The 13,086-nt window shown below is 43.3% G+C and overlaps 1 protein-coding gene across 5 annotated transcripts in view; it reads left to right on the forward strand.

Moving 5' to 3' along the window:
* LRRC8D (leucine rich repeat containing 8 VRAC subunit D) overlaps nucleotides 1-13,086 on the forward strand; it is an 89,409-nt gene that overhangs the window by 32,461 nt on the left and 43,862 nt on the right. The gene's annotated exons all lie outside the window — the stretch shown is intronic.

Raw genomic sequence — 13,086 nt, forward strand, 5'->3', positions numbered from 1 at the left:
TTCAGGCCACTGCAGGGGAGAATCGCGACAGGTTTGAGTGTGTTTGTTCTTAATGGTGATTAATTTGTGCATTAGAGAAGAGAACAAGGGCTTCCGGTACAAAGTTATTTTTTTCCAGCCTTGAGGTGGTGGTGGTGGTGGGAGGTCTGCATTTCTGGCTCTCTCTAAATTTGCGTTGTTTCTTATTTGAGCTGCCAGTTCAGTGCCACAGTAACATGTTTAAGAACTGAAAATATAATTTTAAAATGTCTAGTCAATTCAATTGTGGTGCCTGAGCTATATAGCAAAGGTAAAATATTACTCGAGCAATATTATTTTCTTAGAATAAAATTACTACTATGTAGGATGTTAAAATCCTATTTCCATGGACACTGGTGTCATTGGTGATTGCAGTCAGGAAAGATCAGTATTTTTGTGTCTCTGCAATGATCGATACCACTACATTTCAGTGTTTCCTCCATTTGCTGGCTCTTGCAAGCAGTCTAGCAATCTGGAAAACATGCAAGAGGTTGGCAAGATCTGGGTGGTTGATACAGGTAAGCAACGCCTCAGGGGGAAGCACAATCCATTCTTACATTGAAATATAAACTGAGGAAAGCGTCCACTGGCTTTAGGGACTGTTTCTAGTCGCTTCTAATCTGCTAGAGCTCTGTAAACACCAGGGCTAATTGGTGCTATTAATAATTTGTTTTTGTAAGGAGAGTTTTTGTTTTGGGAGTGTGTCAGTAGACCAGTCACAATATAGATCAAACAAGGTTAGAAAACACACCAAGCTCCCTGATTGCATTTTGGAACAACCAATAAAAGGTTGTGCTCAGTAGAGACATTTCATGTTGTCTTCTGTGGAAAGACCTCTTGGTCAGCAGAATTATTTTTTTTGGGATTGACAGCTGGTTATATAATCCTAGCCATAAGCAGGACTTTACCTACACAAAACTGCAATCGAACTTTCCTTGGTTTTTTTCCTCCCACTGAGTAAATCAGAACATCTTTGCTTCTCTTTCATCTATATTTCATTATTTCTAAGCTGAACTATGTTCTTTTTTCTGATATTCTTGGTGGAGTTTCCTCTACATACTCTCTTGCAATGCGTAAGAATGTACAGAGCTGAAGAGTTTTACACTTCATACTCCTCATACTCCTAATCATGAATATGATTTAATACTCTTCCAAATCCTGCATCTGTCCTTTCAGCAGTGTTTCTCAGCAGGGAAATGCTTGACTAACAAGCAGAAGGTTGCCAGTTCAAATCCCCGCCTGTACTATATCGGGTAGCAGCGATATAGGAAGATGCTGAAAGGCACCATCTCATACTGCATGGGAGGTGGCAATGGTAAACCCCTCCTGTATTCTACCTAGGACAACCACAGGGCTCTGTGGGCGCCAAGAGTCGAAATCGACTTGATGGCACACTTTACTTACTTTACCCAGAATTACTGATGAATTATGGAGTAACTAAAATTACTGGTAATTGTACATCAGACAAAGCCAGCATGCAGAAACAGAACTAAAAGCAATTTGTAGGTTGTATTCCAGTCAGATGCACTGCCACTAAAATTGACAGGAAAGGAAATACCTATGTGACTGTGAGCTGCATTATTTGTCAGGTGTTTTAAATGGAAAGGCCCCTGTGTCTGGCATGCAGAAAGTTAAAGCTAAAGTTCTTCCCTTCATCTTCATGCCAGGAAAAGGTTTACCTGCTAAACTAGTGCACATCATGTTACTGTTACTGACACATGTTACTAACACAGAATTCAGATACGAAAAGAAATGGCAATGCTGTTCAATACTAAGAGCTACATCATTTTTTCAAATAGCCTGTTCATAAAAATAGTAACTATTCTCAGCTCGTCTCCAGAGCAGCTTAAAGCTGGAATTGTTGTTGGATTTAGTTCAGTTTATTTCTATATCAGCCATAACAGAAGTACAGTGTATAATGCATGAAAAATTACAAATGTCAAATATTTCAGTGGGCAAAAAAGCGAATTAATTAATTAGTTGGTTCTGCTTGAGCTGTGAGGTGTCTGAAATAGAGCTTGAAAGTCGTCCCCCCTTGCTTTCCTTAAATGTCTGGGATTGTGAAAGAAAGCAGATGCCCAGCTGTACTTTGCAATTCAAGAGGGTGTCTATTTCCTGCAGCAGTGAAGGGAATGTTCAGACTTGCATGAAATTTGTCGTAAACCTGAAAATGCCTCTTAAGATAGGTACTTGATTTCAGTGACTTCATTGCTCCATGCTAGGGATGATGATAGTATCAATGCCAACTTTGCCTGTGAGTGAATATTTAACTACTCTAAATAAGAAAGAAGATTCTTACTCTACCTTTGGAAGTGGAAACACAAGGCCCATAGGTTGTGTATCTGGCCTGATGAGCCTTGTCCAAAGTGGCAAACTATATGTGATGGTAGCAGATTCATTTCTTGTTCAAGAGGAGGGAGACCAGATAGAAATGAGTTTAGTTCTCTTTAGCCTGAAGCAAAACAAGGCTGAAATAGGTGAGTAACCCAGTGACTAAAGAGGCTAGCTCTAAGCTAGCCAGGGAGCATAAGTGTCAAACCACAAATGGTAAACTGAAAGATCTTCAAGTTCCTCCTCTTGAAGCTTGGACTCAGCTAGATCCTACTCAACATCTCAGTGCCAAAGAGGACTAGGCACGAGCCACAAATGCCTCCTTTCGTGTTCCCTGCCTCTACTACCAGGCAAATTACCTATCCTGCTCTCCACTGCTCACCTGCCACTGGGCACAGAGAACACCTCATGGAAGATGCTATCCTATCTAGGTTCTCCTCTGGCCAGGGGGAGTGCTCAGCAAGTGCAATCTCTTTGGGGGGAAGAAGCCTTTTTCTGCTACTACCAACACGGGTTGTATTTTCTCCATCCTCCTCACTAAACCACTCATATCTAATTGCTTGTTTAGGAATCCTCAAATTCTAGGATTTCTCCAGACTGTGTCACCTGGAGCCACCTGTTTCTTCCCCCTGATTACTTTGATGAGATGGAAGGAGCAAGCCAGATTGCCCTCCTCATAGTCCTTTATTAATTTATACTCTCTCTTTGTGACATATTTAAGGCAGCTGATTCAGCTATTTCAAGGCAGATCTAGGGCAACAGGCAACTGTTCTTATCAGGGGTGAAGAACTGTTGGCTCAGTTTATCAGCTAGACAAAATATTTTACTCGTCAAGCTATGTTGGTAAATTGCTCATCAGGACTTGGTAAATTGCTCATCAGGCATTGTTTTTCACTCATCACAGACTAGTAGACTCGTGGATTTCTGCAACCCTGGTCATTATATTGTCTTTCCCAGGCAACCATGGACGTCCTTAAGATGCCCTTGGTAGAATTTGCTGTGGCAGCCTTTACCCCAAGATGGCCATGCCTAGAGCTGAAGCGAGCATGTCAACGGATTCACGAAAACCATGAGAATGAGGCCTCTGCTTTAGCTGCAAAAATATGTGTAAATTTCTGCTGGGGTGGGGGGGGGGGTCATACCTCCAGTCAAATCAAAGCAGGCCTTAAAGGACAGCAGAGCTTATGGTTCCTTGATGACTCTGAAGGCAGTTTTCTGCCAGTGTCGTATCTGCTGGCATAATTGCTTAAAAGAATCGGTAGCCAAAGCATTGGAATAGAGAGAGCTGCTCCATGCTGTCTCTTGTGGTAAGAAGCTGTTTAGCGAGATTCTTAAAGAAGTCTTTATTGAGACCAAGAACACCAAGAAGCCATTCCCTATCGACTCCAGCTATGAGGGGTGAAATCACAAAGATAGTCTTCATTCCTTTCATCTCAGCAGAGCCAGCCAAGTCAAAATTAAGGTTACAAGCACCTGGCAAAACCTGCATCTGCAGTGACATAGTGGTGATGAGGCTGGCCCCAGAATGATATTTGGAGCAGCCCTGTCACTGTCGCTGACGCCGCCATCCATCACTCACCCACTGCTCACACTCCCATGATCTTTCTTCCCTTTATTTGATTGTGTTGCAGCCAGTCAAGGCTGGCTAGTCGGCCAAGGAAGGCAGGCTGGCAGCAGTGGGGTGGGCAGGTGACCAGATGGCTGGCAGGGGCTGTGAAGGCTGATGGGAGGCAGTGTTGGTGCAGCAGCATTGATTTCTTGGTGTCTTGGCAAACTCTGTGTGTGTGTGTGTGTGTGTGTGAGAGAGAGAGAAAGAGAGAGAGAGAGAGAGAAGGGTAGCCTTGAGCGGTGGCCCAGATACTTTTGTCTCCTCTCCCCCCTCCACAGCTACATGCTTGCTCATCTCCAAACCTTCGTCCTGCTTTCAGGCAGACCCCAGTCCTCAATAGGCAAGGCAAAGATCTTCACTATGCATCAACTAGAGAATGGATGTTAGAGATGATTAAAAAGAATATCCTCTGTCCAGGGACAGATTCCTATTATTTCAACAAGTAACATCAGTTGAAAATAAATGAATTCAGTGCTTCTGCTGCCTACTAGACATAGTAGCTGTAGAAGGAGTTCTGTTGCCCAAAAAGAAAAGAAAAAGTTTAGTGTTTTCTCCCTGTTCTTCCATTTCCCCCAAAAGAATGGTGATCAGAGTCATTCTGAAGTTCTTCAGTAGAACTGGGCTGAAGAGCAATAGTGTCACCTCTGGCCACTGTAGTGCAATGGGGATCATTGTAGCAGTAGCTTCCTCTGCCTGGAGGCTGCTTTGGTGGTGTAAAAGCAAGGTGCTTAGTTTGTCCCGGTGAGTCCTTTGTGGGGAATTCCACACCCCCAGCCAGTTTCCAGGATGCAGCCCTTCCAAATCACCTTCAGAGCCCAGGCAGAGAGACATCCGACTTGGGGAAAGGCAGGGGTCTGACAAAATGTTGGGGAATTGTCAGAGTTCTGACCTGATCCAACTAGACCTGACAGTTGTGGAGGCACATCGGCCCTCCCAACAATTTCCTGACTTTTTCCAGTGTGCACAAGCCTACTAAACATACTTTATAAATTCAGATTACCCCACAATGACCTAGCCACATGACTTATCTTGGCCGCCTGAAAAGCATGTTAAGAGCACATAGTGGCCTCTGCTGTGTTCGGAGGTGGGTAGTCATGACTGCCTTGTCACAGATTAGGAGCCCTCAAGCAAAGGTTTTCCCCCAGGGCCAATACAGACCCAGAAGAGGATACAGAGGGCAGTCGGTGGGAGAGGTCCAATGGGCGTGTCAGAGCTCCAATAGAGTCCCACAATAACAGGAGGAATTGTATTTGGATTTCCAACTGTTGGAGTCCCTCCTGTCATTGTGGAACTCATTCCAGTAATGCCTGACAAAGGGCATGTTGGGCACAACAAGGTTGTTGGACCTAACATGATGCACAGCCCTAATATTTAGAAGACACTCTGTTTTTAGGTGGTTAGATGTCCCAGCCCCTTGTGTGGCGGGGGGGAGGTCTGATTAGAATCCCACCCATCCACCCCAGTAAATTGGGTGGTTTAAGGATTCTGGATCAACAACCAGTATCCTTAAACCACCATCTTTAAGGATTGGATTACCATCTTTATGCTTGGGCTGGGCCTTCTAACAAGACCCTTTGGGACTAAGGAGCCCTGTGGTAATCCTAAATGAAACCTATCTAAATTGACAGGTTTAAGGCATTTTCATCTCTCTAATCTTTTAAAAGGCAGCTGGAGAAAAAGAATAATGATTTGGGTTTTAATGTTTCTTGTTTAAGCACTGAAGGTAAGTAAAGAGGGATGGATTTAAATGCAGAAGAGTAGATCTTAGGAGAAGATAGCCCTTGAGCCTCCTCCTAGCATTTTTACCTTTGTGATTTGTTTCATTTCCCCCAGACTTTCAAGGGTTTGAAAGATTATGCTTTTGTTCACAGAACCTGCAGTGAACTATTGTTTCATTGGAGCCTCTGGAGATCAATTATGCAGCTTTTATTTATCTTTAGTTCTTCAGCTATTGTGTGTTTTGCACGATAAGCTCTGTCCCATAAGAAATTTTTTGAGTATGTAGATAACAAGGTGATATTCTTGAACATAACTAGTAATTTGTGCCTTTGCTGTTCTTGTGCCTCACATATGAAGCATGTAAGTTTGTGGAGTTGACAAGAAGCAAACACATGATTTTTAGTAAGTTGCACCAAGGAGAGGAGAGCTGGTCTTGTGGTAGCAAGCGTGACTTGTCCCCATAGCTAAGCAGGGTCATCCCTGGTTGCATTTGAATGGGAGACTTTATGTGTGAGCACTGCAAGATATTCCCCTCAGGGGATAGAGCCGCTCTGGGAAGAGCAGAAGGTTTCAGGTTCCCTCCCTGGCTTCTCCAAGATAGGGCTGAGAGAGATTCCTGCCTGCAACCTTGGAGAAGCCGCTGCCAGTCTGTGAGGACAATACTGAGCTAGATAGACCAATGGTCTGACTCCGTATATGGCAGTTCCCTATGTTCCTAAATAGTAAATTTAGAAGGCTCCACGTATTCCTGAAGAAGCACTGTCATCCCAAGCGTGCCGTAACTTCTGCATTCAGTTGGTGATGCTTCTTGTAACAGTTAAAGGGGAACCTCCATGGAGGAACCTGAGCAGGTTGTATCAGTGTGTATGGCCTGTGCAAGTTCCCTGTTGAACAATAAGCCCTCTCTGCTCAGTGTGAAAGTTGGACTGGCTGGCACTTTTCTCTGGTAGCACTTTTTCAGCTGCATCTGAAGCATCTCTTAGAGTAAATTTAGCTTTTTGAGTTAAATTATGGTTTATGAAATGGAATGCCTGGGGGCAGAGCAATGACGGGGCCTCTGCTGTTGGAAGGAAGGCATATCAGTCCCAATAAAAACTAGGATAAAACAATGCTGCCTGGGCTCCCTGCCTATTCTTCTGAACTGCAAACCTGGTTGAAAGTGTATGGAAAGCCAGCTTGCCAGTGGCAAGTGCCCCCTGCCCTCTGGCAAGCAGGACACCCGGTATTACAGATCTCCTCACCAGAGGTCTAATTTCCACTACTATTTCCGAGGTAAGAAATGGCAGGAATCCTTTCTGAGCAGCTGCAGAGGGCTCTCGTTGTTTCTTACCATCTATCCCAGTGCAAGTGGCAGAATAACAGGTTCTCTCACAAGTCCTTTGCTTGTGTGCCAGAAGAAGGTCTGAGGGAAGAGAGGGGATTGGTGGCAGCCACAAATAATGACTGGATAGTGAACTATGCCTAAATTGGTGGATTCCTGTGTATGGATGCAGTTACATGACAACGGGTGGCAGAACTGTCCTGGCGCTTGATCCTGGTAGGATGAGCAGAATGCAGAGGATGTCACTGGGTTTCCACCCCCAAATGACTAGTTGCAGGTGATAGAGGTGGGTAGTCTAAATAGATACAGGGGTGCTTGAGCAAATTTTGAGACCTTTGTTTCAATAGCTTTTTCAGGGGCAGTGTAACTTGGAGACGAAGAATAAAGTAATCTAGCTTGCTTTAAGATGGGGACCTTTTTTTTGTCCAGAGAGAGAGAGAGAGAGCTGCCATTAATTCAGAAAATCTGTTATTTTGTTTTCTCCAATTGCTCAAAGATGTTTTGATATGGCTTTGTGTGTGTGTGGGGGGGGTTATCTTTTAAGCTTCAAAAAAGCAGAACCTACAACAGGTTGTAAATATTTTGAGTTGGAGTGGGGGACTTGTCTTGTTTTTCTCTCTTTCAAAAGCGCATATTGTATGGCAAGGTATCTTGTTAAGAATTAGGATGCTGGTGTTTCAGAATACTTCTTGTTTCTGAAATGTTAATTTGTGTGCGTGTTTAGAATCCCAATATTTATACCTCAGTTACCTGTTCTGCTGAATGCTCTGTTTGAAAAAGGAACGGATGAACAAACTATCCTTTTACATACAAAGGTTTTAAATGTCCCACAAGTATATCCGGATTTTAAATGTCACACAAGATGTTATGATGTCATAAGAAGGCTGTTTCACCTTGATGTGAAATATATAAAATCCCAAACCCAATATTAAATTTCTCTATTGTCCAGATTATACTCAGGTAGGTTTAAGTGGGCTAGTAAATAAATTAAGTTACTTGTTTTCATTATTTGGTTTTCACACACCTCTTCTGTTTTTTCCTCTTACGTTTTCAGCATGTTGCACGACAGGTAATTTCATAATATGTGAAGCAGAGCTAGTCATTGGGTCAGTTATGCAAGTTTATCAATGTAACAGAGGCATCTTAACTGTTTGCTGCTGAAAGCCTATCTGGTGTATGCTGCTGTTTATGTAACACCTGTCCTGGTTTTTGATATTGGTGACCTGTTTTATTTCATGCACCTAAATTATGTCTGTGAGTGACTGTAGAAGCAGATAGAGACTGTAGCTAGCAGAATGTAGCTGCTATGGTCTTTTGTGTGGCTTAAAAGGAAGAATAGAAAGGAAAAGAGGTAAGAATGAGGTCAGCATCAGCAACAAGGTCCTTTTGAGTCTGGCAGTAAATCTTGGAGGCCTTGTTCATCTGCTAAATTTTCTTCTGACCCCCGGTCTAGAAGCAGCCTTGGCAACACATCCGGTGAAGACAGGCTTGCATTTGCCTAAGCTCCAGTGGAATCAATAGATTCCTTTATTGAATATTTATAAGTTAGGTCTATTAGAGTAAGACATGGAAGAGATGACCCCTCCTTTGGCTCCGATTCAACTTCTGTGACTTGGTGCAGATATAAGATTCCCCATATTTCAACAAAGTATGAAATCTGGATCATGCTATAGGACTTCCTTCTCCTCAGTCTCATGCCAGGATCCTAGTTATCTATCCTGGTTAAATGCAGTTTAACTATAGCAGTTTCACCAGGGAGTTATTCAGACGTGTCTTCATGCTGCGGGTTATCTGAAGAGCGAATCTGCTTCACAGCAGATTTGGAGCTGTTTAATTCGTGGCATTAAATGGACCATTCACATTTCCTTGGCTCCTCTCCCCATTCCCTGTGGATCTTTCTCTGTGTGCGTTCCCACAGCTTGCTCCGGTTTTTTTTCTCCCACCAATCACACCCCAGAGGAGGAGGCGCGAGATGCCTCCCTTCATTAATACTTTTTTTTAGTTTAACAGCCAGCTGGTGTTCCGCAAGGCTGACTCGTCAAAACAGAACGCTTAACCCGAACCTGCTGAATCTGACCCAGATCTTGGCATTCCAGAAATCCACCCAGCAAACATTAAAACAAAAACAAAAACCCCACAAAAGTGCGAGTTTGGAAAAAAGCCCGAATGATCGGCAGTGGCCCCTCCACACATCACAGGTAAGCTTCGGGGCATAGCAGAAGCCTTGCCCCCCCCCTCAAAAGCCGCTGAAAATAGAGGATTTTTTACACCAGACATAATTTGGGCTAAGCCAGAATGTGCAGCCATAATTCGGGGGGGAAATAGAGTCGTATCTGAACTGGTCCCTGATAGCCTGCAGCGACTTAGGGGTAAATCCAGCTGATATGTGGACTCGCACCCTCCATTCCAGAGGAGATTGGAAATAACAGCCGTGTGTGTAAAAGTTCTAGGATTGCCTGGGAAATCTGTAATCTCACAATCGGCTCTGCAGGGCTCAGCAATCCTGGTTACCTCTAAACAGGATTGCCATGATTGTGAGAACACAGCCTCAGTTGCAAATTCTGGTTTGACGCTTACTGTGGTTACTGTTGACATAACATTGCACATGAGTGAGCTCTAAAAAGGGTAGGAAGGATGGCATTGGCACACATGGCCACAAAACTCAGTATGTTCCCTGATCTCCATGGATAAAAGACTAGAGACATTGCATCTGCACCCAGTGACTGAAAATAAGCACCTATGTTTGCAAATTAGTTGTGATGAGCTTGCAGTGTCTCTGCCAGAAACCTTGCATTGTAAGCAAAACTAGAGCATAAAAAGAATGTCATGCATGAACATGATCCCATTGCAAATAGTACAGTATACTGCTTAGGCCACTCAGATTGATGTAAGTTTATAAATATGGCTGGAACCCTCATGTTTAAAACCTTGTCTGGAATCACAAGATATTTCTTGTTTCAAAACAACGAGTCGTTCTTGTATTCTTTTTTAAAAAAATACAAAAACTTTCCTAGATTAGCAGCACTTTAATAAAAGCATAATTTAAAGAGGAACAGGGATAGTAACAAAAGATGATTATTGCTGCATTAAGGAAACATAATCTCACAATTGGCTCAGGATGTGTATAATGACAAGCATGAACAAGGCTAAATCGAATGAATACTGGTATATTTATGCCACTGAGTTGTTTTACAATATACATGAAGTTAAACTGTCTAAAACAGCACTGCGTTCCTTTGGTCCTTTTTATCCTTTTTGATTTGGATAAGAGCTAATCAGCCACGCATAACAATCAAACAAAAGGCAGGTCATATATAACATCAATAATGTATTAAACCATCTCACGTTTCTTGGCTTTTATGCAGGTATGCTACAGACAGCGGGGAGGGGGAGAAAGATAAACATAGCATGCAACTCTTCCTGCTTGTTTGGCCACAGTGAGATGGTAACTTGAGGAGTTAGAACGAATTTAAATCCCCCTTATGGATATATTTCTTTTCCCTCTCTCTATGATTTAGGAAAGCATGTCTTTGAGGGTGCAGGGGGGAAGCCTGTCCTTGAAAAAGATGCTTCACCTGAAAGAAGTCATGTATGAGCTGTCAGTATGTGTGGAACTTTGAATAGATTTTGCAAAAAGTCGATGCATGCAGATGCACATGTTATGAGCTTGCAGACAACTGCTTCCTCCCGCAGCACCAGTGATTGGAAGTGAGCATGAGCAGTGCCACATTGGAGGAAGTTGTGAAAATTGCCCCGAAATGTCCTTCGGTACAAAATGATCCTGCCAAGTAGTTGGAAAGGTTATCTTAACTGGTGAGCTCTCTGGGCCTGCAAAAGAGTGAGCTCTGGGGCTGAAGTTCTACTGTAAACAGTTACATGAGATTTGCAAACTGCAAATGGGATTCTGCTCACTGAAATAAGTGCTGGATTGAGTGTAATGTTCTCAACTCTTTCCAGTCTCTGGCTGCCTTCTCCTTCCACTTGATGCAGCATTATTTAAGCTGCGTCTTTCCTGTAAAATGTTGGTATTGCACATCAGTTAATTATCTTTCTGGGGACAATTTTCTCTTGTTCTGTAAGTTAGTTGGTAGTGACTAAAATGCAGAAGGATCTGGAAGAGCTCTAACCCATATTTGTCTCTAAGAATAAATTCATCCTTGATGTAGTATGGCCAGATCTACTTGTGTTTGCTTCTGTTAACATGTGAAAGGTTAAAGGGGGAGATCTGCACGCACAAATACTTGGGGACATGTGACAGAGAAACTCTGGGGAGGCAGGAGTGATGGTGCTTCCTAGCACACTTCTTCTGTGCATTTAGCGATACTTGTTTCTGCTTTTGCACTGTATGTACCTGTGGTACTGTGTAAAGTATGAAGCAGTTCTTAGTGGGGTTGTTTCATGTTAGTAGATGGCTTCAGAGTTAACCTGGATAAAAACTATCGGAAGTTTTCATGGGCTTTTTAAAGGCTCCAAGATGGCCTTTGTTAGCTTTTCTTTTCCTGTGTGCAATCCTTCTTTTTGAATTCTGTGCCTCTGTTTTCAATACCGGTTCCTAACATTTCGATCATCTGCATTAACTGCATCATTTTGGGCTCATTTAGAGATGCTGTGCTGGTTGCGAATGGCTGGGGCTTTTATTTACTATTGCCAACTGCTCATTAAGAACAGACGTACCATTTCCAAAGGTCACTTATCATCTTTGACATAGCTTTTAACCCACTTTAGATGCATCTGATGTAAGTGGTCCAAGCATGGCATTTCCCATTAATTTATCACTCCTTGCATCTTTGCCAGCTACAGTGTTAAGCACGTCTCTGTGGCATAATTGCTGCAGCTGAATCAGATGGTGCTAATCTGAGTAGAACGATATTTTCCACTCTAAAATATGTATGGACCTAGAGCAGTGAGATCTTCACTGTGTTTCAGGTGGGGGCCATTTTGAGAAAATTGTTCAGTGCGAGAGCCATTTCCCACTGTGCTGACCTCTCCAAGTGCTGCACTTTCCCCAGTGCTGGTGGGGCTCCTTTTAGTGAAACAGCCCTGTCTAATCCCAGCACCATATTAGAAGGTGCTCATGGACTGCTGGGAGGTGTAGCCCTTCTCAACACTTTCCTCATAGAGCTCTCTGGAGGAAAGTGCTGGAAAGGACTATACTTCCCAGTGCTCTATGTGCACTTTCCAAGATGGCACTGGGGCTCAAGAGGGATCTGTTTCCCTTAAAAGAGCCCCACCAGTGCTGGGGAAAGCACAAGATTGGATGGTGGGTATAGCTGCCTCTGTATTGTGCCAGGGAAGCTGTGTGGAGTATTTGGCTTCAGCTGAAGTTTTGTACAGGCCTAATAAACAATTAGTTAGATAATCGCACTTAGGATCACTGGGGTGGATCACTTAGGATCACCCGGGCCTTGCAGTGAAGAACACTGACTATTAGAGGTACTTTGCCAATGTACGTTCATAGTTAAAATAAGTTCATTCATTGATTGGATTTCTATACAGTCCTTCCAAAAATGGCTCAGGGCGGTTTACACAGAGAAATATAATTAAATTAAATTAAACTAAATTAAAGTTCCAAAATAAACTCTTTCAAAGTGACTATTACCACCACAACTGGGTGTGTAGGAAGCCGGCGGCAGCATGGAGGCAACCCAGCGGCAGCCCCTAGGTGCTCTAGACACGTCCCCTTCATCAGATGTCAGATGCAGGGGGCGAATGGGGTGGCTCCATAGGGAGTGGCAGTCAGGTTTTTTGGACCCGTCTGCACAATGATGGCTCTACCCCTGCCTACCCCCAAAACTACTTGCATTTTTCTTGTGACCCTCCTCACTTAGACAATGTTAGCAATGAATTGGGGGGGGGAATTATAGCGTGTGTTCTTTTGTGTGGAAGTTTTGTACATCAGATTTTCAGAGCTGTTCATTTTTGTCCCCCAATTTGCTTGAGGCCAAAAGGCAACGGGAGGGGGAGTATTATGGGATATGTGTGAAAGGAAGGCAGTTTAAGGGATGCTGCAAAATCAACATTTTCCTGGGCCTACAACTATGGTTGAGCATGCATTTTTTATATTGGGAGCCAGGTATTAGGTTGCTTG

Source organism: Hemicordylus capensis, chromosome 4 (genome assembly GCF_027244095.1).
Source record: "Hemicordylus capensis ecotype Gifberg chromosome 4, rHemCap1.1.pri, whole genome shotgun sequence".
NCBI lineage: Eukaryota > Metazoa > Chordata > Lepidosauria > Squamata > Cordylidae > Hemicordylus > Hemicordylus capensis.